The sequence below is a fragment of the Suncus etruscus genome, chromosome 4 (genome assembly GCF_024139225.1).
Source record: "Suncus etruscus isolate mSunEtr1 chromosome 4, mSunEtr1.pri.cur, whole genome shotgun sequence".
Classification (NCBI taxonomy): Eukaryota; Metazoa; Chordata; class Mammalia; order Eulipotyphla; family Soricidae; genus Suncus; species Suncus etruscus.
Window position 1 is genome coordinate 34,673,166 of NC_064851.1, and position 27,035 is coordinate 34,700,200.

Below are 27,035 nucleotides of genomic sequence, written 5' to 3' on the forward strand. Positions count from 1 at the left end.
GTTTTCTCTTTTCTAAGTTCAGTGAAAACAGGTTGAAATATACTAATAAATTTGGAAGTTCTGGACTCTCAGTATTCTGCTTTGGAAAGTATTTGGCTCACTTCTTCTAGGTATAGCCCCCCAAACCTATTATTTATTCAGCCTTTCCACTACTATCTGCTTCAGTCCATCAACCACCAGAAGGAGACCCTGTTTTACCACACTCTAGTCTCTATATGGCTCACTTATTTTTTTCCTCTTAACACCTGGTACTCTACTCTAATTTTAAAATATAATAGATGATTCTATTTCAAAATTTGTAGGACTCCTGAACTTATCTTTAACTTTTTTACCTTCACATTTGATTTTCAGGGACATCCTGTTCTGATGTTTTTCTTATCTCCTCTTCAATGGAAGCACTTTCATATTCCCCAATGTCTTTTCCTATCTTCCCTGCAGATAGAATGGAAGCTCTAGCTTTTCCTTTCAGATTCACATTAGAGTCCCTTCCACTTCAAGAAACCTAAATTTGTTGACTTTGGTCAGTAGATCGGCTTCATCTCTTTGCTTGGGGGATATTAGCTCATTGCTGTTCTCTCCAGTATTACCTCTAACTTCATGAATTATCTTTAGTGATTTTCATAGGCAAATGACTTGATCATTTTACCATTTGAATCATGAATTACTTGACCACATATTTTTCAAGAGTATTTATTTTCTGGAATAGAATGGTCTAGTACAACAAATAGCTGCTTGACTTGCATATAACTGATTGATTCTTGGCACTACATATGATCCTCCAACCCCTATAAGGAGTAATCACTAAGTGTAAAGTTAACACTAAATAAAATTGGATATGGTTCGAAAACCAAAAAAAAGTTTCACCCTTATTTTATTATCTATTTGGTGTGTGAAGGGTCAGTCAATAGGTGTCACTTATTCCAGACATGTTCGCTAATTCTGAATCACTATCCTAGCCTCTCATCCCTTCTAAGAGAAAACTGATCATTATAGCATTTCTCTGTAATGAAGATTTGATGTCCTTATTTCTCTTTTTTTTTTCAGTTCTATCTTTCAACCCCCCCGCACTCTGAAATATTTTAGCTGTTTAATGACTTCTAATCTGTTAGACAATAACTTTAAAAAAATGCCACTACAGTATAGCTCAATAATCTCACCATCTTTTTCTTCTTTTTTTTTTTGAGGGGGGGGGCACACCTGGTGGCACTCAGGGATTACTCCTGGCTGTGTGCCCAGAAATTGCTCCTGGCTCAGAGTAACATATGGGATGCCTGGAATTGAACGTGAGTCTGTCCAGGGTCGGTCGCGTGCAAGGCAAATGCCCTACATTGTCTTAGCAGCTTCTTTACATTGTTTTACTTCTTAAATCCATCAAACTTTTCTAAGTACACCTTGCAGAGCATCTAATCACTACCCCACTTTGTTTAATCTTCTCTATCTTCTTTTTTTTACCTCATTATGTATATATTCATACCAAAAAATAATCTTAGAGATAAAATTTACATCAGAAAGAATGGTTCCACTTTAAACAAACACCAAGTGGGCTTTTACTGTCATTGAGTAATGCTATGATATGTATCCAGTGCAGTTTTTTCTCTATTTTCTTGTATGCCTCTGCTTCTCCTCTTGTTTAATTTCAAGCAAAATGTCTTGAACCATATCAGGGTCTTGGCAAGTTCATAGAAGTACTATACGTTCTAGCCTTCTCAATAATTCTCTCACCTTATTTATAGTTGTGTGATCTTGAATGAATTCTTTTTTGGGGGTCACACTTTGGCAGCACTCAGGGGTTGCTCGTGGCTCTGTACTCAGAAATCACTCCTAGCGGAGTCGGGGAGGGGTGGACCATGTGGGATACTAGGAACTGAACATAGGTCAGCTGCATGCAAGACAAACTCCCTACCTGCTGTGCCATTGCTTCAGGCTCTGAATGAATTATTGACTTCTCTGTACCACAGCCTTCACTTCTAAAATATAAATATAATATGACATTAGGAATCTGTAAAGATTCCCAAGAGTTCTTAGCTTCTTATTGGATACATAGTTTAGACTCAAAATATTAAATAACATAATTAATTTTATATTACATTTAAAGTTATATTTTACATTAATTTTTATCACAAAAGTTTCCTTGTTTTTCATCTTCAAGAAACCCTTACTTGTTTTCTAAAGTTGTCTAAACCTCTAGGTCATTGTTTAAATACAATTTTATTTTCTCATTAACTTTCATGCCATCTATTCATCCATAGCATCCTGTACAACTCTTTTATAATATTATACTGCATTTTAATTCTTTAAGTCTTGATGACAGATTCTAGAGTTTCTTCTTTGCTTATATTTTAAAAATTTAATTGAAAATTGTGCCTGGATGTTCTTGCCTAGAGATTGACAAAAAATTATATGTTATATATGTGACTGTAAGTGGTAAATAATATTTGAGTATAATACAGTGTTTCTCCCCAGTCTAGGTATGTTGCCAACGTTTTTCACACATATAAGCTCTTTTGTATGAAGACTTTACTGAAAATAAAGACCAAAGTAAATATTGAATTGAGCTAAGCAGTCACATGTTTAAAATGACAAGTAATTAGTCCTATTAGTTAAATGTGTTTTGCTAGTTAAGTATTTGGCAAAACTTAGGACAGCACTCTTTTATACAAGGCTCTGCCATATCAACTCAATATTAGGTCTGTGTGTACTAATAAGCCTTTCAGAGTTAAACTATGCTCATATTTTTTTCTGAAACTGATCTGCCACAAATACATGGATTTCTTTTCTATTTGAATTTAGCTTCAGGTTTCAATGTGAGCTTCAGCCACCCATCTTTTTTTGGGGTGCTTTGTGGTGTTTTGAAAATTGCATTCCTCTAAGCATAGTCATCAAGGCTTATGAGAATTGTTTAGAGACTGACTGGAAAGGAAGCATTTTTTGCTTCTTTGTTGTTTTCTGTTTTTGTTTTTTTGGGTCACACCCATGGCACTCAGGGGTTACTCCTGGCTTTGTGTTCAGAAATCACTGCTGGCAAGCACAGAATATATGGGATGCCAGAATTGGAAACACAGTCCATTCTGGGTTGGCTGCGTGCAAGGCAAATGCCCTAACTCTGTGCTATTTCTCCAGCCCCCATATTTTTACTTCTTTTAAAGAATTTCCTTATATATTAATTTTATATTTTAAAAGAAAACTGATAGAATTCATAAAAGTAAAGTCATAAAAATAAAAATCATAAAAATCATATAAACTTCATAGAATGGAAGTTATATAATGCCCTTTATATTCATTTTACCTGCAAGAAAGTGAAAAGAGAAAAGAAATAGGTTGTCAGACCTGGGGATAGAACCTTCATGAGCTATCCCTCACTGTTTTAATTTTCATCACTTGGGGCTTGACTCATGTAAGAAAGAACCACTATGTCAAGTTTATGTTTGGACACATCACTTTTTTAAAGGTAAGGTGGGAGAACAATGAGCAAACTGTCTGTAGATGTCACCACTTATAAACAGTTTTGCTGAGGGCATTACAAGGTGCGAAGAACTGTCAGCTGAAAGAAGAGCTATCGGTTCTCTGGCTCTCCAGCATCTGGGAAACAACTGAATGGCCATTTAAAACCTCACACCATGCAAAATTGCATTCCATTTTTTATTTTATTTTATTTTTTTTTTTAATTTTTTTTTTATTTAAACACCTTGATTACATACATGATTGTGTTTGGGTTTCAGTCATAAAAGGAACACCACCCATCACCAGTGCAACATTCCCATCACCCAAGTCCCAAATCACCCTCCTCCCCACCCAACCCCCGCCTGTACCCTAAACAGGCTCTACATTTCCCTCATACATTCTCAATATTAGGACAGTTCAAAATGTAGTTATTTCTCTAACTAAACTCATCACTCTTTGTGGTGAGCTTCCTGAGGTGAGCTGGAACTTCCAGCTCTTTTCTCTTTTGTGTCTGAAAATTATTATTACAAGGGTGTCTTTCATTTTTCTTAAAACCCATAGATGAGTGAGACCATTCTGCGTTTTTCTCTCTCTCTCTGACTTATTTCACTCAGCATAATAGATTCCATGTACATCCATGTATAGGAAAATTTCATGACTTCATCTCTCCTGACAGCTGCATAATATTCCATTGTGTATATGTACCACAGTTTCTTTAGCCATTCATCTGTTGAAGGGCATCTTGGTTGTTTCCAGAGTCTTGCTATGGTAAATAGAGCTGCAATGAATATAGGTGTAAGGAAGGGGTTTTTGTATTGTATTTTTGTGTTCCTAGGGTATATTCCTAGGAGTGGTATAGCTGGATCGTATGGGAGCTCGATTTCCAGTTTTTGGAGGAATCTCCATATCGCTTTCCATAAAGGTTGAACTAGACAGCATTCCCACCAGCAGTGGATAAGAGTTCCTTTCTCTCCACATCCCCGCCAACACTGTTTATTCTCATTCTTTGTGATGTGTGCCATTCTCTGGGGTGTGAGGTGGTATCTCATCGTTGTTTTGATTTGCATCTCCCTGATGATTAGTGATGTGGAACATTTTTTCATGTGTCTTTTGGCCATGCGTATTTCTTCTTTGTCAAAGTGTCTGTTCATTTCTTCGCATTCCATTTTTTATAGTTAGCTCACTCCCCTTTCGCTTCTGAAGAGAGAACCCCTACAGGGCCTGTTCTGATACCCCATTGCATCCAGCCTGATGGATCATCTGAAATTCTTAAGGCACTTTCTCAGGAATTACACAAAGAAATATTGTTTAGGAACATGCAGTTAGAAATCATATAAATATCTGCATGCATGTTGGAACTTACAAAGCTAAGGAAAGCTGCTGCCAAGATTCGAGTCTATAACTAGGTTTCAAGAAACTAATTTTAACTTTATGGTTGATCAGTTAATCGGTTGTGTAACAGTGGAAATAGCAAAGAACAAAAATTGCTCTTCAATAAGACTGTCCTTTGTTAATCGTAAACTACTGTCTTTTATCTTAAAGTTGTAGTCTGTATCATAAAATACTGTGGCCAAAAATTCTGAACAACAGAAACCCAGGACTACATAGCACCAGCTAGAGACCACTCAACTCTAAAGGTGAATGATACAGAAATAATATCATTAGAAGTCACTGTTGTTTAACAACTGGTTTCTGAGTACTAGGTCCTCTATTAAGCAATTAAATACTTCTTCTCAGAAGTTTACAATGCTATTTTAATATTTTCCAGAAGTGAAAACTGAAACTCACAGAGGTTAACTTAATTGCTTAAGTTAAGTTACCTCTGGAGGAATCAAGTGTGATGTTGATAAAAAGCCTGTACTTTGTATCTTCTTCCCAAATTTACAGAAAAGATTGTCTTTTGTCCTTCTCATATATACAAAATATCTGTATATTTTGTAACATATAATATATATTTATTTTATGCTACATATACTTTTAAATATATGCTATAAATATCTATTCCCAAAGCTACAGAATAGATTTCATCAATCTGACCATGAAGCCAAATTGGAAGGCCTAAAGAATCAGATGACCTCTGAGAAAATTTTCATAATAAGGGAAATTTAAAGTTAGCATTGGCTCTCATGGTGCTAATAAGCCCAGTGATATGCAGAACTCTGGATGAGCTTAAGTGCTTGGAGAATGGATAAATTTGCAGCACTTTATTTCTATTAAAGTCCCCTGCCAAAGAGCAAAGAATTCAGCTTCCCTTCCAGGTCCGATCACCCAATAATGAAAAGAATGTTTACCATCTTTGCTGAGGCCGAAATATTAGTTTGGGTCAAGGTTATAGGGCACACTTTTCAGTTTGCCCTTGGTAGCCATGGTTTATATGCATCCTGGCATATTCTTAATACTGCCCTCCACGTGTCTTGATTTAGCAATAGATCATAGGATCACTAAAGTCTGATTGCTTTATACTAGTTTAAGAATATTGAATATGGGAATTAAATTGTTCAACCAATGCTTACTTTATAGGTAATGTGTTCCCCCCTCCCACACACACACGTCTCATTCTGAGAAAACTACACATAAAAGGGCAGGAAAAGCATGAGGAAAAATCAATAGTAAGGGTTTGACAACACCTGAACTTTTGGGGCACTTGTTCTCTTGGTGGTATAGAACTGGTGGTGAAATAGAGTTGATGAATGACTAGGGAAATGGAAACCTTTTAGCATTCTAAGATCTTTGGGGAGTGGGGAGGTGAAGACAGGGGATGGGTGAATTCTTGCCTAACTAAAATGGGGTCATATAATTAAATAAAATTCAAAATACAGTTGTAAACTGTAGTTTGATGAATCACACAGACCTCAAAATTGAGTTGAATTCCTCTTTGAATTCAAAACTTTGGCAGCATCTGTGCTGTTAGAAAGAAGCAAACTACTACACATTCCAGCCCTTCTCCAGAGCAGCTGACGCTGCAGCTGGGAGCAAGTGCTCTGTGTTGGCCTCCTGCTCCAGGCAGCAGCATCAGATGGACACAGTTGGGATTTTAGGCCACCTTTCTCCTTCCTTTTCCTGCTCAGCTCTAGGTTTCTCAAAAATTCAGAGGAGCTTTAGAATGAATTTTTGCTTTTTTTCATTTTCACATTGAAAAATGTCTGAATGAATGAAAATTCAATTCAGTTTGTAAAATTAAAAAAAAAATAAAAACACTGTGCTGCTTAAACAACACCTCCATTGGAGGCTTTGGTTGAAATATCAGGGTTCTATTTACAATCTGCAAGAACCTTTGGAGCTCTAATGAAGTTACCTCTGTGACTGTTTTAATGATGTTTTCTGTAAAGCCTGGCAAAATTACATAAATAAAATGTCTTCAGATTTTCATCTTTGCTCAGCTCTGTTGCAAAGGAGTAATTGGACCCTACTACAAGATCTATGGAAAAACATAGCTTTGCTGACAAATTAGTGGTATTTGGTGCTAATATTACTAATTCAACATTTGGAAGGGTTGCTCACCAGGGAAAAATAACATGTTCTGTAAGTCACAGGAGAAACTAGGGAGATAGTTAATGGGTGTTGGCTCTGCTGCACAGACTGCTCACAATACTCTTCAAACTGCTGCTGACTTCCTGCCAATAGACGTGGAAGTAATTGTCAACAAGATTTATTGTTACTTTCACATTTACACAGTGAGAGAAGAAAGGTTGAAAGAGTTCTGCAAAGTTCAGTACTGACTTCTACTGAACCATGGCAACGGTCCCTGATTATCACTAATGTGTGCCATAGAAAGAATTTTGCATCATTGGAGGCCTGAAAATCATTCTGCTTGTCAGGAGTAAATTTCTTCACCATCCTATGTAATTTCTCCTAAAATCAATGAGCTGAGTGTCAGTTTGTTGTTGTTTCCCTAAGGCAAGAGGCTGGTTTTGCATGTGTCTTGAAGTAATGTCCTGTCCTTCATCTAAAGAATTGGAGTCAGCTATAAAGTGAGACCCACTAGTCTCCACCTATGGAACTGACATGAAAATGAACAAGAGAGAAAGAAGGGAGATTTAAATTTTGAATAGAAATGGTTTTGCTTGCCAATTTAGAAGATGTCAATGGATGAAAATCCTTTGTTAAGGAAGCAGCTAATGAGTATTCTCTGACTATTCTCTAGTATTATTTTATTTCCATTTCAACTCTGTCAGGTTGGGTGAGCTCCTGAAGGAATTTCTCTTTGCTCAAACAGTAGCTATACCTGTAGGGTGAATTGAAGGTTATAAGATTATAACTTTCTGCAATCTAGCTAGATCTTTTTCTAAAATGAGAGTGAAATATGAGTGTCAAGAAATACTTCAACAGCTGCATACACCCACACAACTGCTACCACACAAATGGCCCAACTTTGAGAACTGCAGTGTTAAGAACTCTGGGGTCTTCTCAGATTCAGGGTGGGCAGCTTTCCCCCCAACCACTTCACACTTATGAAAGAGCTAGCAGCCCCTTTTACAACCCAGAGCCACCAACATGCCAGCTTATTGGCCTAGCTCCACTTATCCTGGAATTCCTGGAATGTAAGCCTCATACAGTGCTGTGTAACACCTCTCTATTTTTCATTACTGATATTTCAGTAGGAACATACAAGATTAGATGTGATAATTAGATGTGGAATTATCATAAAAACCACCTAAGCTCAACCAAAAAAATCCAATTACACAATGTTAAACTAGCAACAAATAGCTTAGCAACCTTCAGACAATGACTGTCCGATATTAAAATTTTTGCAAAATTTTTATAAAATTTCTATAATTTTATTACCATTTAGTTGTAGTGAGGAATATTAAATTGTTCATACTTGCTAAGGGGGCAATCTTGGAAAATGGGGAAAATGAGAGACAATGTGTAAGGGAATATTACACTGGTAGTGGGATTATTGTTGGGATATTGAATGCCAGAAATAACTGTATTTGAGTAACTTTGTAAACCATAGTGCTTAAAAAAAGAAATTTAAAACCATTAAACATAGAATAGGAAGTGGTCAAGGCTTTATTCTATACTTTAAGGTTACCTGCTACGTGAAATACTATAGCCTCTGGCATTTGTGTAGCTATTGTATGTCAATGTGCTTACTAACTGTCCTTAATGTTTCTGTCAACTTAGAATAATTGCTCATGTGTTGGCAGCCAGGTTGGCAAATCATTATTGTATTGAGTAAATGACCAGTCAGGGAGCTCACAGAGGGCTCTACAGGTGACCCTAAAAGGTGGAGAGTCAAAATATACACCTGTAAATTAAAATGATGTGATAAGATATAATGAATTATAGAGGTTTTTAAACACCATGAAGACATCATGTTTCTTATATTTACAATACAATGCATGAGTTATAATAAGTATTTGATGATGTGCAAAGATTGAATAAAGGATATTGAATAAAGGATACTCAGAATAAAAATGTAAGCAGATATTAGTCTCCCAAACCATGCATGCAATTAAATCCCCCACACCATTAATATACACAGAAGATTATCTCTTCCTTGAATTTCAGGATGGCATTTCCAGCCACAAGAAGCACCTGTTGGTCAAATTTCTTCCAGTAATGAAGGCCCTGTGCAAGAAGACAAAAGTAGGGTGTGAGAACTCTGGGAGGTTGGGAGAGAGAGCCACTCAGACTGATTGAGGCAGCAACTGTGCTGAGAATTGTTAACAACTGTGAGAGGACAAACATTTTGGACAGGGAGTCATTTATCTAAGCACTATTTACACAGGCAACAAGAATTCAAAAAGGAATGGATTTGGATTATAAAACTTTTTTGTGTGTATGTAAGAAATGGTCATGGTGCAGAGAATCTGAAACCTGCAGAAAATCTGAAACCTCCTGTCATCCCACCCTGTGTCATTTGAACATTGACTATGGTGTTTGTTTTCAGACCATTCTGTGTTTATCCCTTGATTACTTTTTTGGAGAGGGAGGAGAACAGATATAAAGGAACCTATCATTTTTAAATGCCACCTTTCAAAATGTAGAAAAATGTGGGGCAGAAGCAGAATTGATGAATAACACTAGTAATATTAGATGTCACAGTAGAACATAGAACTTGCTGTATTGAATCGATGAGGTGACCTGTTCAGTTTTGTGTTTTGTATCTTTGAGTGGTGCAAAAAGGTTTTTCCTGGGAGGCCACAGTGTCTTTAGATGATATGATCCTTGAAATAGTGTGAAAGTAAAACTTTCTAAGGAGTAATCATCCAGGAATTTTTGAACACTTCTGCTGTGTGTGTACTGTGTAAATGACTATCTTCTAGTAAAAGTATGGGAATATGTATATATTATTACCAACAGATAGTCATTAATGTATTTTATAAGTATTTATTAAGTCTAGCACATTACTCCAGGCACTTAGGAACTAAAAGTGAAGAGATTGAAAAATCTCTAGCTCTTAGACTTGAAGTTCAAAGAAAATATCATCAGAATAAAAACATTGAAATAAATCAAGATAAAGTAGAATTATTAGAAAAAAATAAAGTAAGAAATGTGGCTTTAGAGTATGAGGAAAAGAAGTTTATAATTTGCACTGGGTGCTATCTCATGGTCTCATGGTCTCAAAGTTTTCAAATGAGCTAAGGTGTAAACCAGTAAATTTCTGGGTAAAAAAAAATATTTCAAGTTGAAGAAAGAGAAAGTGTATTAATGCCTTGGTGAAAGAATAGGCTTGGTATTGTTCAGAAATAAGGAGTCTGCCTTGTAGCTAATGAGGTTATTTTATTTTATTTTGGTTTTTGGGTCACACCCAGCAGAGCTCAGGGGTTACTCCTGGCTCTATGCTCAGAAAATCACTCCTGGCAGGCTCGGGGAACCATATGGGATGCCGGGATTCGAACCACTGACCTTCTGCATGCAAGGGAAACACCTTACCTCGATGCTATCTCTTCGACCCCATGAGGTTATTTTTTTTATGACTAATTTAAGGGCTTTGGTTTGTATTCTGAGATCATATGCCTTCAGAATGTTTTGAAAAAAGAAAATACTTGTTTTAAATAATTTACTTGGTATGTTGAGTGAACTCTATGTAGAATGATTGAACTAGATAGTGACTGAACTAACCAGAAAGGAGATAATGGTGGCTTAGACAAAAAAAAAATGTTAAGAGTGTAGACCAGGTGAAAATTGGTCATATGCTGAGACTATTAATGATATTAAGCCACCAAATTTTGCTGACATTATAAGAGGCATGTGGATCATGAATTGTCCTTAATTATCTTTTCATAACTTTACTGACCCACAGACCTTTTGCATCTAATAGAGAAATCCAATTGTATCTTATGTAATTTTTCTTGAGGTAATAAATTTTGATAACATGTTCTATAATTCATTCATCTTTTTTAAGTAAGATTCTGAACATTGTTTACATATAAAAACAATGTTATCATCAGTGTCATTCTGCTTACTCTCCCCTAAACCCCCACCCAAGTTTATTAAGGAAGGTCTGAGCTCAGTGTCTTAGCTGTGTTATGTCATGTCTGAATATGTAAATTTATATTAACAGTATGTATCACTGCTCCATTCTTATTGTTTGCTCCTTTTAAGATACAGATAGATTGTGAATCATTCAATTTCATTACTGATCTTACATAATGAATACTAAGATCATTTTTTTAAAATCAGGATTATGTCAGCAATTCTAAAGCTAATAATACTAAATTTTATTTGGAATATCACATAAGTAGCAAAAGATAGTAGACACTATTTTGAATATTTTACACTTATTTTCACTTAATCTTCATAGCCATTCTATGAGTTGAAGGTAATACATTTCTTATATTTTTACAGATTCTTTATCTACAATATGCCTGCCTTCATGTTTTAATATTTTGGTAATATAGTTAATTTTATGTGTTAGTTTGGAGAATATTTTTGGCTGAGTATAACATTTAAAAGTCGAAGAATTTGAGGTAAAACAGATTACCCTTCCTAATGTGGATGTATCTCAACTAATTAGTTATGAACTTGAATCATACAAAGGAAGTGACGTCTATAAACAATTAGGACTGAATATGGAAGACCAACTCTCCTGTGGCTTACAATGGTAAAGACTCTGAATAGCAACTGTACTGAATTTGTAGCCTAAAATCCACACTATAGATTTTGGAAACATTATCATCCATCATCACCTGAGCCAAGATCCAAAATGGATTTGGCCCAAGATACATAAACTCATATTTATTTGTGTATAGGGAAAAAATTAAAAGCATGCTTAATTTACTTTTCTGAAAAAGTTGTTATATGTTTCAAAGAAAACTCAAACCATGGTTACTAGTTACTACTGGATTCAAACCAGAACTTTTCTCTTTATAAAAGTCTTAAAAAAAAAAAAAAGATTAAACCAAAGCTTACCCCAATTTAGCTTGAATTTCTAGGGCATTATTGTCTCTTGTCCACTATAGAAGTTAAGAGTCACTAAATTTTCTAAGTAGATGTTTTTCAAAATAAAAATGCCACTGGCTGGAGATATAATACAGTGGTAATGTTCTTGTATTGTACCTGTCAGCAGAATTAGATTCCCACAATCTCTATGATTCCCTGGGTCTTTGAGGTATGGTTCCAGAGCAAAGAGTCAGGAGTAACCCCTGAGAACTATAGGATTTGGCCTCAAACCAAAAATAAGCAAAATTAAAGTGCAATACAATCTCAATAGAAATTAGTAAATATAGGAATAAGAAAATTGTATAGTAAGTAAAAATGGTAAATATCTATAATGTTTCCTGAACTTAGATTTTCCTTCCCTTTTCCCCTCTGTTAATGCTATTGCTCTGATAACTGAGGTTCACTCACAAAGTTGGCTGTGGTGCTTGCTGGAGGGTGGAATAAACAGTTGCAGGAGGGCCATAATGTTTAGTGGAGATTGCACTTGGTTACCATGCTGATATATACAGTTGTCAGGTGTTACCCCATCCCACATTCTTCCTGTGTAACCTTACCTGATGGTAAGACCTGCTCAGTTCTGGGAGGGATCTTTGGGAGGTAAGAAAAGGTTTGCCTCAGGGGCAGGAATGGGAATTTTGAGGATGGATTGAGGGAGATTCTGGAAGGGAGAGGGAAGAAGAAGCAACAGGAGGAGAGATGTCTGAAAGAGGTTGAAGGCAGGGCTGATTATGAATCCAGACTAAAAGGTTATGATAGAAGCCACACCTGTTGGCTAGGGCTTGAATTAAGCTGATGCCTGTGAGTCTTTTTCCTGCAGCTATTCTGAACCCTCAGACCCTCCAGCTGGAGAGAGTCAGAGGAGTGTGATCAAGGCCAGCAGAGAAAGGCCTCTCCATCCATCTCATCATCATCCAGCCCCATCCAGAACTGTTTTACTACAACCAGGGATTTGCACTTCTTGTTTGTAGTGTTTGTACATTTTTTCAAGTTGTCCACATACATCTTGTTTTCATGTGTCTTGAAATTACTTGCAATGCTGAGGATCCCAAATCATAGCTATCAAATTTTTGATCTCTCCATAGCATATGGTTCCACTGAGGGTTGCAAAGGCAGGTGCTATAACATTTGAACCATCTTCTGTAACAATTCAATAATATATATTTAAAATATTTTTATTGAATACGAATTATAAGTGTATTTCAGGCACATAGTGACAATGAATTAGGACCATTCCACCACCCTTAGCCCCCTGGACTGCTAGTGTAACAAGCTCCTTTTGTGTATAGTTTGTTGTAGTTTGGGTGTCTTGATTCTTGCTGGTGACTTTGGTTTAGGTAATTAAGTCTGATCATTTTTGATTTCCACTCAATGTTCTGAGACATCTTGGAACTCTATAATATTTTGAAGAAAAGTCTGCTGTAATGCCTGTCTTTAGGTTTGCAAGAATGAAATATTATTTTTTAAATTCTAGATTACTTTCTTAAAAACTGATATAAACCATACTGAGTTAATTAAATAATACAGATTATATGAATATGTTAACTACAATAACATCTAATATATATAAGTATAATTTCCTTATAGCAAATATACCAAACATAAATCCGAGCCCTGAAATTAACAATAGATCATTATAATTTAAGAAATCCAAATGTCACAAGAGAATTCTTATATATAACACATTCAAGCTAGAATTTAATTTTATAATTTTATACAGGTAAGTCAGAACATGTATAACTGATGAAAAGAAACTTTGTACACAACCTATCTATTAACTATGTCCTTACTGGCTTACAATATCAGATGAGAATCATATTTTAAAATTCTTTGAATAAAATGTCAAAGATATGCCTAGTCCTCTGTATTCTCAAAGTATTTTGGTCAATAATTCAGTTTTTCATTCTCCCCAAGTTATTGTTATTGGAACCAATTATCTCTAGTTTCAACTCATTGATATGAAAAATATTTAAATCTTTCTCTTCTTAATTGCCACAGAAACATTGGCCTTGTGTTCACACAGAGTAAGACACAGAGCAGAGTGCAAGAGCTTGTCAACCATGAGGGTTTGAGTTTTTGCTCTGTAGCTTCTCCACCTTGTGTGTCAATCCTTGTACACTTGTCCTACTTGAACCTTTCTTCCCCCACCCCTCATTCTTAGTACATCTAAAGTAGGCTGAGAGAAATTTATAAGACAATCTGCTTCGGTAATATTAACGTACAAGCCAATGACAACAGTTCATGAATACAGTAATTTGTCTTGTGAAAAAAATATGGACTGCTCTAAACCAAGGATCAGCACATTTTTTACTTCTGGTCAAAATTCAGTCTATTTTCTAAGTTTATAAAGAAGGATTTATTGAAAGACAGCCACACCTTTTCATGTACAAACTTTTCTATGGTCACTTTCATGCTTTGAAGGCAATTGGATAGTTGTGACAGAGATTTGTCTTCAGAGACTAAAATACTTTTTAGCTAATCATTATAGAACGTCTGCAGACTTTTAATAAGAAGTGGTTGGTATTTTCTTTGCCAATAATTTCAATTGTCACAAAGTTGGAATTAAAGATTCTCATTTGTGAGAAATTCTGGTCTTTTTTTCTATAAAAACTGCAGGGGAAAAATACAGTAACAACCAACAACAAACGAATGTTCACGACTCACGTTTTCTATGGCAGACTGGAACATTTATGTTGCTAGGGGCAAAGGAATTCAAATAAGTTAGAAACTTGCTATTAAATTTGGCATCACTCATTTTCAAGTAGTACCAAATGGAACAAAGTGCTTTCTTCTGCAGTAAGACATCGTGATCTACATGCATCTTCCCAGAACTTCACGATGAGCATGATTAAGATTCTTTTCTGAAGAAACTTGAGCCTTTGAAAAAAAAAAAACAAAACCGGTCATAGACTTGCACCATCCTGTGATTTAAAAAATAAGTAGGTGAGCATAGGGGTGAACAATTAATTTTATTTGATAAATATCTTTTTTTTCTCTACCACAGACCAAGAAAAAAACCTTTTACCCTCAACTATATTTTTTGTTTTTAAAATCTACTTTAGATTAAGGTTCAGAATTGTAGAGAAGTGCAGAAACTGTTGAAAGAAGTTTGAAACCAGTTTTTAACCTGATCCCCCCCCCCCCATGTGGCTTTGGAAAGTCACTTACCTCTTTCATCCCCAAATCCCTTCCACAAATAGCTGAAGTAATAATGGTATTTCCCTCATCTGATTGTTGAAAAGATTACATAAAGTAAAATATGGAAAGTGTTTTTGTTTGTTTGTTTGTTTGGTTTTTGGTTTTTGGGCCTCTCCCGGCGGTGCTCAGGGGTTACACCTGGCTGTCTGCTCAGAAATAGCTCCTGGCAGGCACGCACGGGAGACCATATGGGACACCGGGATTCGAACCAACCATCTTTGGTCCTGGATCAGCTGCTTGCAAGGCAAACACCTCTGTGCTATCTCTCCGGGCCCTGGAAAGTGTTTTTAACAGCATGACACAGGCAACAACATGGAATTTTGTTATTACTTGAAGTGTTTAGTGTGTTCCATTTCAGGTGCCTTCTTAGGAAAGATACTGCTTTTAAATTTTATTATTTTACTTGCATTTTTAATTTATTATTTTGCTTTTTTATAGGGGGGTCTCATGTGGTGGAGTTAGGGTCATATGGACTGAGGTGGGAGTGAGCATGTAATGAAGGGAATTGAACTGAGGGCTTTTCCAGACATGTACTCTACCACTTTGAGCTATTTCCCCAGATATGGCTCACACTTTTATTAAGAGAAAAATATTATACTCCTGATAATTGATATCATTATTTCTACTTTAATTAAATATCCATGCATAACATAGATAGTATTTACTTAATGCCATGCCAACTTGTATGGCTAAAAAATAGAAATGAATACAAAAACACAACACTATTTATGCTCTCAAGTAATTTATTTTCTAGTAGAAGTAATAAAATACATCCACAGGAAACAATTTGAGATTAATTTAGCTGTAGCAACCTCCTCATTATGTCATTGACCATCTTCTATTTATTGATCACTTACTCTTGCCAGATTCTCTACTTGTTATATACATACTCCCTTCCAGAAAACTTAGACAAATACAATGAACTGTTAATATATCTTTAATACAAAGAGAAAGTGTGGCTCAGAGAATTTCCATGACTTGCCTAAGGTCATACATATAGTAGTAGGCATTTTGTACATCTAACTATCTAATAAAAACCATAATTTAAAAAGTTTTTCCCCCAGTTGTTTCACTATAATGTCTTGAAGAGAATGTTTAGCTTTGTTTTAAATATTATTCCTATTTGTTTACTATGGATGAAGAATATTGAAAATTCTCAACAACTTTGAATATGTCATTTAATACCAGCTTATTTATTTAAATTAAAATATTTAATGGGGTCGATTCCCAGCAGTGCTCAGGGGACTTGGGTATTCCATTGATGATCTAATTTTATTTTATTTTTTTGCATGGACAGATAAAACTTTATTTTAAAAAAATAGCACTTCAAATAAATTAAAAGGGACAACCATCAAGTATTTAAATTGTGAAGAAATCCTTGAAAATCCAGAAAGACCTCATTCTTTGTCCAACAGCAAACCCCACATATCTAAGTTATCCTACTTAGCCCTAACTCTCTGGAGACAAGGAAAGCAACTTCAAACAGGAGAGATGGTGAAGGCTGTGTCTGATTGGAATTAATGTTGCCACGTACTTCCTAAGATGGTTTACACTTTATGACAATGTATTATTTCCAAAAAGAAAACAAAAAACCCGGGGGAGGGAAGCTGCATGTTTTTAAAAATTGAAATTATTTAGGGGGTAAAACACTAACTCGAGTGCCTTTAATGAGCAATAGCAACTTTTTTCCCCTCTCTAGTCAAACACCATCCAGCTGAGACTTGTGTTGCGAGCTTTTTAGATGACACCTAAACTTCATTAAAAGAAAAGAACAAGTTTCAATATAGACACCGTACTTGCCCAGTCTGTATTTCAAGTCCACATTCTTCATCGAAGCTCTGTGTCAGGGTCCCCCCTTCTACCCCGAGTCTGCGTGTGCTCTTGTTCACAGTACATGGGACTAGTTTTTCTTTTCATTTTATTCCTTACTCAGAGCAGTCACTCATAGTGGCCATTGAACCGTGGGTGGAGACTTTTCCTATGAGCCTTGGCCAGGGCTGTCCAAGGTTTCTCCTCAATGAGAATCAATGCTGTCATAGTCTATGGGTAGGGAAAGAAGGCAAGAAGATTAAAGCACCTGATATGGATTTTATGGCATCCATTTGGATTTGCTATGTTCCAAACCTATCGCTGGTACCATTTGTCCACCATGTGCTTGGAATAGTCTGGGCATAGTTCTGGAGTCTAACTCAACTAAAAGAACTGTTATTGGATGCCCAGATATTGATTGGTACCTCCAGCAGGGCTACTTGTGGATACTCTCTTTTGGATGTGAGGCAGCAAGTGGGGGTCACAAGCCTGCTGCTGCATGTCCTGACATGTGGTCCTCTTTTCTGTAGGCCAAGCATCGCTGAATAAATGCCTTTACTTGGGGCTTTATTATTGGCTTTGGTGGGAACTGCACCTCAGTAGCTTTAAGAATAGTATTTTCTGAGGCCGGAGTGGTGGTACAAGCCATACAGACAGCAGTTCTATCCCCCGGCATCCCATATGGTCCCCCAAGCCAGGAGCAATTTCTGAGTGCATAGCCAGGAGTAATCCCTGAGTGGCACCGTGTGTGGCCCAAAATGAAAAAAAAAAAATAGTATTTTCTTGTAGAATGTCTTGCTGAGACTGGCCAAAGGGCTTCTTCCTTCCATAGAGACAATGAAAAAAGATCAGCCCCACTGACCAGATGTCAGCTTTATTGGAGATTCTTGGTGGTTCTTTCCCAATCACAAAACACTCTGGTGGTAAATACCAGTGAGTACCAACACCTTATGATGTTAGCTCCATGCTGTCTACCGAATTGTAGCTATCATCATCCATGATCTTGGAAAGATCAAAATTTGTCATTTTTATCTCTCTACAAGCTATACCTTTCACTAAAAGAAAATTAGCTGGTTTAAAGTCATAGTGTATGATGGGAGGTTTTATATCATTTAAGTACTTTAAAGCATTCATAATCTGCATGATAATGGGTCTCCTTCTCTGATCTTAATTTGTGCTATTTCAGGCAAAAGTCCAGATCAATGCCCTCACAGTATTCTAATACTATACCAAAAGAGTCAGTGTCCAGTGAAAAGTAATCATACAGCTTAACTATTCTGGGGTGATACAGATCTTTATGAATCCAGTATTCCCCACATGCATATTTGTGGTAATTCTCATTTTTCAAATTTCTCCAGCTTTTATTTTACTGGTGAATTTTCACAACTATGTACCCTTGTTTCGTTAGATCAAATGCCTTGTAAACTCACTGAAACCTTCTTTATCCAAAAGATGTAACAACAGATACCTGTCATTTGCTTTCGATGGTCTTTAAATGATGAATTATCTTCATCATGTTTTCTTTTAAGTTCCTTTGTATATATATTTCTATTCCTTTCTAGCCTTTTCAACTCTGCCTGGATCTCCACTTTCTTCTTTTGAGGATGACCTAAACTGAATTTAAAAATTTCTTCTTATTCATGGTATCCTGCTAATGTTAACGTTTCATTTTCAGCTCCATTGGTCTTGCTTTTCTGCTGTTTCTGCTCATTGGTTGCTTGAGGGGCCTGTCCCATGCCAGGAGGTTTCCGCTTTGCTAACATTTTCCCTTTTCTTTCTGTCTCTTCCCTCTGTGAATTTATCGTTTCTGTTGCTTGATGAGGTTTTGGAAAGCATAACCTGCCGTCCACTGTTCGGTAAAAGAGGTTTTGAGTCCGATGGTGGCGAAGTGGCACAATTCTCAAGCCGTCTTGTATGCTTTTCTCTACACGCCATCTTCTCTTGTTTTGACTTTTCAATGAGGAGTTTCTTGCTCGTTGTTACTCACCGATTTAATCGCTTTTTGAATTTCTCTAGCATCTTCTGCTGCTCATTGATCTGCAGCCTCCAATCACGGTTGGCTCTTAACAAATCATCTATTCTTCCATTCTTCTTCTCTAAGTCAGAATTCTTACTGTTTTCTAGTGTTTTCTATTGTGACTTTAGACTGGATCTGTCTGTGCTGGATGGAGATGGGTTTCTGGGAGCTTCAGAAATGCTCTATATTGCCAGATCCCATAGCATAATGGGCTATTTTGCAGAGCTGAAATAAAAATAAAGCAGAAGTCACCTCCCTCTGTGCCAGCTACTCTGAGGTTTCGCCAGCATCACTGACATTAGGATGGGCAAGGCCGACTCCTTCCTAAGCCACCTCCTTCACTACACTGCCAGCTAAACCATACAGCTAAACCATACTCACAGTGGTAAGGAATTGGATAAGGAATGTTGCAGTAAGGATCATGCAGCTGGTGGAACCCTTCTGCCAGGGTTGGTTCTTGGCCCGCTTTCCCCAGCAAACTCAAAGAAATCACTCATTATATGTCCCCTAGGAGTGCCTTTCCCTTGGCTAGTTTCATACAGTTCAGCTTTCCTTTTGTGATTTCTCTGATCAATCTGCTTTTACTCAGGAGTGTCTATTGACATTCAAGGATTCCATGCTGCACAATCTCTGGCTGGAAGACTCACTAACTATACTAACTAACACCAATTCCAGTAAGCCTGGCCTCTAATAATTCCTGCCATCGTGGGTGCAGGCTATGCAATTCTTCCATCATTTCTGCTGTTGTGGCTCCAGCGGCTCCACGTTTCTCCAGGGAAAGGCTCAACCAAACTAGGCTGCCCTCTGCCCTGTGCTGCCCCTGGGCCTGCATGGGGAGGATCTGGGGCCTTTTCTGAGAGCCATAACCCCCTGCTCGGGCTCCATGAGAAGAAAGTTGAGGGAGGGGGCCTTGGGCACTGGACAAAGGCCCAGGGAGGCGCAGGCGGGCCCAGGTGGGCCCAGGCCAGATCTGGAGGTGGGTGCCCGCCCATGCGCCTGGGGTCCACTCAGGTGCGGTTTGGAGGGCTAGGGGTGGGCCGGAACCACTGGTGTTTAGGACCTGCTTCTGCCTCCACCTCCCTTTGGTGATTTTTTGATCAACTGGGCCAATCATTACATATAAGGATCCACAAAAGCATTTTGGAAAATATTACTACTTGAGTTTTGTGATACAAACTATAATTAGGCAATCCCAATAGTGCTAAGGGGTTTTCAGGGACGCACCCAGGTCTGCTCAGGGGTCCGTGTAATGCTGGAATCAAACTGGAATCAGCAGCATGCAGGATAATGCATGAAACTCTATTCTATTTTTCTGGTGCCCAAATACACCAGGGTCTTTTAAAACCAAATATGTTCAAGTTCAAAATAAGTGACATGAACTCATGACTTGGGCTACATCCTTTCAACATTAAAAATAAGACTATAAAAGTTTGTTAAATCGTCCCCTTCTCTCAAGGGACTTCAATGAGTAAGTGAATGTGGCCCTGCCCAGAGGGACAAAACTAGAGGATCAGGGCCCCTCCACTCTGTTCCATGTCTGTGTACTTCTAGTCTTTAATAAACCCTAGGACAACATGTAGAAAACACCACACTGCAAAGGTTACAATGGGGAAACAACGCAGACCTCTATCATGCTTAGAGAATGAAGTTGTTACCTCTGAGGACCTGACAAGTTCCAGCCACCTGTTTAGCCTCTCAGATAAGGTCTTCATAGAAGAAAAATATATAGGATGCTCATAGAGCTCAAAGAAAGCATGGAACAAATTGAAGGAACCACAAGTAAGACTCAAGAAGATATGAAATTAGAAATGAGAAAACTTCAAACTGAAATATCAGGGCTGAGAACTTGGTAGGCAAAATAAAAAAACTCATTGAAAAGCTTCATCAACAGAGTAACAACAGCTCAGGATAGAATCAGTGAGCTGGGAAATGAGCTGCATAACAACTCCATAGAACAGAAGAGGTTGGAAAAGAGCCTTATAACAAACAATAAGATGATGGAAATTATCCTAAAGAATGTGAACAAATGAAAAAAGAACTGTGGAATAAACTCAATGGAAACAACATAAAAATCACTGGAGTCCCAGATGCCCAGGAAAAAAATACCCATGAAAAAGCAACAGTCAAGTGCATCATTGCTGAGAAGTTCCCAGAGCAAAAGAGTGTATGCAGTCCCATCCTGGATGCACAAACATTACCAGGTAAAATAGATCTAAAAATAAAGCAACCTTGGTCACATTGGTCACAATGATGAATATTACAGATAGTGGTGAAATAATGAAGGCAGGGGCCAGAGAGATAGCATGGAGGTAAGGCGTTTGCCTTTCATGCAGGAGGTCATCGGTTCAAATCCCGGCGCCCCATATGGTCCCCTGTGCCTGCCAGGAGCAATTTCTGAGCCTGGAGCCAGAAATAACCCCTGAGCACTGCCGGGTGTGACCCAAAAACCACAAAAAAAAAAAAAATAATGAAGGCAGCAAGATTTACAGCAGATTTATCACAAGCAACCCCCCCAGGCCAGAATGCAGTGGTGGACTATACTGACCTAATTCAATATTAGGAATGCTTTGCTAAAAAAACTTAGGCAACTAGAATTGCATTCTGGTTTTAAGGAACAATACACGACTTCACAGATAAACAATATTTCAGAAACTTTACAGACTCAAAACCATTCTTAAAAGAACTGAAGGATCTACTTTTAGGCAAAGCAGACCCAACAAACACACCAAACTCCTACAAAAAGATGACACCTAATATGGCAATCATCTCTCTCAATATCAAAAGACTAGATGCACCAATTAAGAGACACAGTGGCAAAATTGATCAAAAATTAAATCTAACATTTTGTTGCCTGAAAGAAACATATCTGAATATTCAGAGCAAACATTGACTCAAAGTCAAAAGTTGAAGAACAATTATTCAAGCAAATACTTCATGAAAAAGGCTGAGATGGCCATACTAATATCAGATGACACAGACTTTAGGCTTAAAAGTTTATAAGTGAGAGAGATGGAAATTTCTTACAAATTAAAAAATGTGTACACCACATATATTTCTAAAATATATGCACCCAATGATGAGCCAGAAAATACTTAAAATTACTGCTGATAAGCTTGAAGAAAGGCATCAATAGCAATACAATAATAATGGGAGAATTTAATACCCCTCTTCTCCTCTTGATAGGTCAACCAGACTAAAATTTAACAAAGATACACTGTCTTTTAAGAAAAAAAAAAAAGAGAATGGCTTTTCATAGCTCTTCATCCCCAGAAAACTAGTTACACATTCTTCTAAAATGCACATGGGACAGTCTCCAAAATAGGCCACATGCTGGACAATAAAACATACCTTCATAAAATCAAGAGGATAGAAATCTTTTATGCTTTCTTATCAGATCATAATGCACTGAAGATCGAGGTGAATTACAAGCAGACATGGAGCAGTAACTTTAAAACCTGGAAGTTAAATAATTCACTACTGGATAACCCGTGGCTCAGAGGTAAAATCAAGATTTGTGCAAACAAATGAAAATGAAGACATGAATTATCAGAATCTGTGGGACACAGTAGAAGTAGTATTAAGAGGGAAATTTATAGCTTTACAAGCATTCATCAGAAAGGAAAATAAACACCTGCATAAATAACTTAATGGCTTAAATGCATAAAATGTTTAAGAAAATGGATAAAGAGAAATAAAATGAGCCAAATGTAGGTAGGCAGAAGGAAATAATAAAACCTAGAGCAGAAATTAATGAACTATACACCTCCCCCAAAATACAAAAGATCAATGAAAGCAAGAATTGATTCTTTGAAAAATAAACTAGATTGATAAAACATGAGCAAGATTCACAAAGGGAGAGAGAAAAACTTAATAAACAATATCAGAAATGAAAAGGAGATGTCACTCAGATACTAAAGAAATTTAAAAGGCTGGGACCAGAGCAGTGGTTCTAGCCTTGGACAGACCAAGGTTCGATCCCCCAGCATATCATGTAGTCCCCCAAGCCAGGAGTGATATCTGAGCGCATAGAAAGAAGTAACCCCTGAGCATCACCAGGTGTGCCCCCCCAAAAAAAGAAAAAAAGAAAGAAAAGAAAAGAAAAAAAGAAATATAAAAGGTAATCAGAGATTACTTTGTGATTTAAAAAGAAAAACTTCCAAATAGTTACTATAAAGCTAACATCATCCTGATACCAAAAGCAGACAAAAGCATCAGAAAAAAAGAGAATAATAGGCCCATATCTTTTATGACCACTGATGCAAAGATTCTCAACAAAATACTAGCAAACAGAATGCAACAACTCATCAAAAAGTTTATAAACCATGACCAAGTACAATTCATTTTAGTGATGCAATGATAGTTTAACATAAGCAAGTAAATATCAATCAATAGAGCAAATCAATAAAATACACCATATAAATTAAAGAAAAAACAAAAACCAATAATCATATACACTGGTAAATAAATTGAAGACCCAACACCCATCCATGATAAAAACTCTCAATAAGATGGAAATTGAAGGAACATTCCTCAATATAGTCAAAGCCATTTATCAGAAATCCATTGCAAACATTATACTTAAGGGGAAAATCTTAACATCTTTCTACTAAGATCTGGCACAGGCAATATTGTGCCCTCTCTCCACTTCTATTCAAAATAGTACTGGTTGTACTTTATTTAGCAATTAGCCAAGAAAAATACAAGATTATCCACTTAGAAAAGGAAGAACTGAAGCTCTTATTATTATAGATGTCATGCTACTGTATCTAGAAAATCCTAAAGACCCCACAAAAGAGTTTCGAAAAACAATAGACATATAGTAAAGCAGCAAGCTGCAAAGTACACAAAAATCCATGGCGTTTTATACACAAATAATGAAACATAAAAAGTGATATTAAAAAAAATCTCATTTACTATTGTGCCTCAGAAAATCAAATACATTGGAATAGGTTTAACTAAAGGGGGCTGAAAGAGTTATGTAAATAAAACTACAAAACACTGCTTCAAGAAATAAAAGACAACACAATAAAATGGAGACATATACCCTGTGCATGGATTGGGAATATTAACTTAATTAAAATGGCAAAACTTCCTAAAACATTGTACAGATTTCATGCAATCCCTATAAAATTTTTTATTAAATGTTTCATAATTCATAATTTTATAAATGTCTAAGAATAGCTAAAGCAATTTTTGCCAAAAACAAAACAAACAAACAAAAAAGATGGGAGAATTACTTTATGCAACATTAAATTGTATTATAAAGTAATAGTTATTGAAACAGAATGGAATTGGAATAAAGACAGTACCGCAGATCAATGGAACTCACTCACATCAACGGACTCAATTGGATATCTAGATCTGGACTGGATATGAACCCACATGTTTATAAACAAATTTGATAAAGAAGCAAGAAACACAAAGTGGAACAAGAAATGTCTCTTCAGCAAGTAGCATTTAGAAAACTGGTGAAATGTATGCACAAAAGTGATTTCAGACCTCTCCTGACACCATGTACAAGATCAAATCAAAATGGATTAAAGACCTTCTTGGAAAAACTCTTGTTAAAAACAATTAAACCTTTGTTTATCTAATCTCTACCTGTATTGTATTGTGCTTTTCTTTTTCTTAATTTTTTTAAATAATAAAGAAGATTTAGCAAGCTTACTAATAAGGAAAAAAGGCTTATTAATAAAAAAAAAGTTGACTGTAGAAATAGCTGCAGTAGGGTGTTTACCTTGCACACAGCTGACTTGGGTTGGATCCCTAGCATCCCGTACAGTCCCGCACACCTGCCAGGAGCAATTTCTGAGCACAGAGTCAGGAGTAACCCTCGAGTGCTCCTGGGTGTGGCCTTAAAACAAAAACAAAAACAAAAAAATGAAGAAAGGAAAACAGAGTGTATTTGTGTATATATAGAGGCATTATATTCTCAACTGTTTTAGAAATGTGTGAAGAGTAGATGTTAGATTTTAAGAGACCTATAATTATTGTTTTGTAAACTGAAAATTGAAGTAGAAGTAAAATGTTATAAATTGTTTTCTTAGTTCATTATTTCTTCACATGATCATTTAGTGTCTCCTGCATGAATTATCTTAGATGTCAATTTAAACTTCTTTTCCTGGACTCTTTTATAGACACAATAAATAAAAATTTCTGGAGCATATACTTGGAGATTGCACACATAGCACTGAGCACCATGGGTATGATATTGCAATTGCTGGCTTGACTTCAGGACAGACCAGTATCAGATTCTTGAATTGAACCTCTGACCTTTCTTTGGGGAATTTCCTCCTGAATACTATTTGAGAAACATTCTATGGCATTACTTCCTCTTCTTTCTGAATTTCTGGGATAATGCAGAAAACATATTATAAAGAATGTTAGAATATTTTTTATGTCTTTCAGTGTAAGAATCAATTAATTCCTAAAAAATTAGTCAGTAAGCACAAAGATAGTAGAGTGGTCAGGGCACTTACTTTGTAAATGGCCAACCTGAATACAATTTCCAAAACAGTTTTACTCCCCTTAGTGCCACCAGGAGAGATTTCCAAGTACAGAACCAGAAATAAGCTCTTAGTACCTCTGGGAATGGCCCCCAACAACTACAACAAAAATAGGTTAGGTAGACTCAACGAATTTTCTAAAATCAACATTTAAATCATATAATTATTAATGATATAGTTTCTGTGACATAATATTTGTAAATTCAGAACTTTAAAAATTGTACCTAATTAAAAAGCTAACAGCTATCAAAATCTGGAATACTTAATGAAGAATAAGTAGATGATACAATGATTAATGTATTTTTGAAACAATTTATTATCAGATTTTGATTTTCACATCATTGCTCTTGCCAGGTAAAGTTAAGGACAGAATGAGGAACAAGAAATTCAATTTTGGTAAGTGATAAATTAGTAGTCCTAAGTCTTCTTAAATTGGCAATATGTCTTTCTTTAAAACAAAATATATTGAACATATATTTAATAACTTTATAATGCTTGATATAATGGTTGTAATGCTACAAAAAGGGTCAGAATTAAAGTCAAAAGCACTTTTCTCATAGACCTGATTTTGCTAATTTTATAGTTATTGCACTAACGCAATGATTGTGTGTATGTGGGGGGGTATGTGGGTCACACCTGGCAGTGCTCAGTGGTTACTCCTGGCTCCATGCTCAGAAATTGCTCCTGGCAAGCACGGAGGCCCATATGAGACACCGGGATTCGAACCAATGACCTTCTGCATGAAAGGCAAACGCTTTCCCTCCATCCTATCTTTCCAGCCCCTAACACAATGATTTTTACAATCTACCAAAATTCAAAGAGACAATCATGAAGTTATTTTATGATGTCAATATTTTGAAGTATTGAACACTTATCTTAGTTCAGATTTTCTGTTCTGAACATAATGTCATGTATACATATTTTTCTTGTCTCACCAAAAATCAGCTTACAAGTAGTTGTTATTATTATGATCTGAAAATGAAGAGAAAACTATTCTTTATTTATTTTGTTTTTATTTATTGGGTGAAACAAGTCCTTCACTCTCGGACTGAAAGATTGTAAGGATCGCTGGAGTATGTGCTACTGGCAATAGAGTTTAAATGTCTGGTCTGAAACTTGTTAGGAAGGTTCTTTTAGGTATAGAACCATCTTAAAGATCTCAAATATATATATTTGAGATATATATAATATATATAATATATATATAATATATATATTATAGAAAATACAGTTAAACATCTCATTCTCAACAAGTCCCACATTCAGAGTTAGGGCTGGAGACAACTTATCTGAATACAGCAAGTGGGAACTTCAATACTTAGAGAAATAATAGTACAGTGGATATGTATTTGCCTTGCATGTGCTGTACTCAGGTTCATCCTTGGCAGCACATGTGGTACCTAGAGCACTGTCAGGAGTTATCTCTCAATTCAGAGTTAGGAATAAGCTATTAATACTGCTAAATGTCCAAGAAATATAGAAAGTGGGAACTTCAAAAAGCATATTTCCATGTTTGTTATGTTATTCATTAACTGATAATTCAATCTAGGATCCTGGTAACTAATTTTAATAAGCTGAAGCAAAAACCTAGTTACCCTTGCATTTTTGTATTTCTTCTGATTGTTTTCATCTATTGTCTTTGGCCAACCTAATAATTTATCTTATTTTAGTTTTGT

General features: G+C 36.3%; 1 pseudogene; it reads right to left on the reverse strand.

Moving 5' to 3' along the window:
* The window catches only part of LOC126007027 (serine/threonine-protein kinase tousled-like 2), an 83,599-nt pseudogene extending 64,010 nt beyond the window's left edge, over positions 1 to 19,589 (reverse strand).
* Between the last annotated feature and the right edge of the window lie 7,446 nt (positions 19,590 to 27,035).